This window comes from Formica exsecta, unplaced genomic scaffold (genome assembly GCF_003651465.1).
Source record: "Formica exsecta isolate Colony F162 unplaced genomic scaffold, ASM365146v1 scaffold688, whole genome shotgun sequence".
In the NCBI taxonomy this organism is placed as follows: Eukaryota; Metazoa; Arthropoda; class Insecta; order Hymenoptera; family Formicidae; genus Formica; species Formica exsecta.
The window spans coordinates 50,543-52,613 of NW_021853453.1; positions in this window are offsets into that span (position 1 = coordinate 50,543).

Below are 2,071 nucleotides of genomic sequence, written 5' to 3' on the forward strand. Positions count from 1 at the left end.
CACAGCTATTCCTCTGAAGAATGGAATAACTGTGATTGGCCAGCATTAGAACTACGGATGTTATTAAATCCGATTAGAGGTGACGTGTAAACGTAGTCACTGGTCTAGTTTCCACCGAAGTATTAATTCGCATTTAGCGCGGCGTAGGACCGCGGTTTCCATCGAAGTCATCAATCCAATTCTGTTTCGGTGCGCATCGAATTTAACGTTTCCATCGACTTAAATTTAGTCCTACGCCGCGCTAGATGCGAATTAATACTTCGGTGGAAACTAGACCATTGATGAAGTACTAGTATCGCTGATTATATTAAAGCTCAATCGCGGATCTATTCTTAAAGTAACCGCTGGTCAGTTCTGGAAAGTTACTACTGCGCAGCTGCCTAGTTTTAAATGAAGCCTTCTAATTGGTTGGTCCAAGGAACCTTTAATTCCTTGCGCAATCGATTATTACTACTATGCTGTGCCTCTAGCCGCTAAGGAAGAGGTCTTTAAAGATTTATACGCCCAAAGGATTAGGATCCACGCTCCAAATAAGACACTCCCGGACGTTAGGTAGAAATTGATATATTTCACAGATTTTTGTACACTTTTACTTATTCGCGAATATAATAGTCGGGCGCGATCATAGACATAGTATATCTAGACCGAGCGTTTGCCTTTATTTAAGGAGTGGGGGCCGATGCCCACGTAGAAAAGGACATACTCTGTTTCGTGCCCCTTGCGTTCTCTCTCGAACCATATGGAACTAGAACAATAAGCAATTAGTAAAATTGATTAATAATGGAAATAAGGGCAAATGGTTAAATAATTGTTTTATATTCCATAGGCATAATGCAGAAATAGATGCGGTACTTAATTATTAGTTAAAATATGGTTTTGAAAAATGACGGGACGTCACAGTACCTTGCTGGAAAACGCCCATTATCACATGACTGGCTGTCAAATGAAGAAATTTAAAATATAGCCAATTGCGTGATAATGTGTAGTACACTGTGAGCGTTTTCCAGCAAGGTACACAGACGAGACAGTGTACTACACATTATCACGCGATTGGCTATATTTTAAATGTCTTCATTTGACAGCCAATCATGTGATAATGTGTAATACACTGTGTCGTCTGTGTACCTTGCTGGAAAACGCCCTGTGTTGTCTGTGTACCTTGCTGGAAAACGCCCTATGTCTATGGCTAAAAGATACACAATCAACTTTCTGCTGACGCTTGCACTATTGCGCATGTGCGAGATTTTTCCCACGAGCTTTCATCACTGATCTAGTTTCCACCGAAGTCGTCAATCCGATTCTGTTTCGGTGCGCATCGAATTTAACGTATTGTTTCCACTAGAAGTAGAATAGAAGCGAGGAAGATTGATATTTCAGTAGAGCCAACTTAACTTTTGATTGTGTCGTCTCAGCTACCGACGGAGATGATTGTTTGCATCAATTTAGTTTGCAACGTCTATTTTCCATTTTGATAATTAATACGAACAAACGGTAACTGTTACGAACATCAACATATAGGCCGGTATTCATAGTCAGTTCTTATATTGGGTGCTATCCATTTAGTGACTCAAGTCGACACTAGAGAGAAGCCTGAGAGCGGCCATCCCAGCGTTTTTCGTACGATAGCTTTCGGTCCCGTACAGCAGCGCCTCTCGTGACAGCAGTAATGCAACAAAACTAATAAGCGCCCACTTTATGAGAATTTTATACTTGCGTATATACATATGTAGATATATATGTTTAAATTATAGTTAAAATTGTACCTACAATTAAATATTGTATGATTATCAATAATAGTAGGATAATAGGTAACAAAGTGAATAAATAAAAAATTCGTAAGATGGGTACCTGCTAGACTTGATAATTTTTGTTACTTTGTTAATATCGATATTCAGTGTATCATAATAATCTTGATTCCCATATGTCTTTTTCAAACTATAATTACATATTACAAATTGCAAATATATGTAAAAAAATTTTATTATAAATAAAAATAGTTTATTTTCATCTTATATATATACAATAATCTATAAAATATATATTATATAGTTTTTTACAGAAAAAAAAAAAA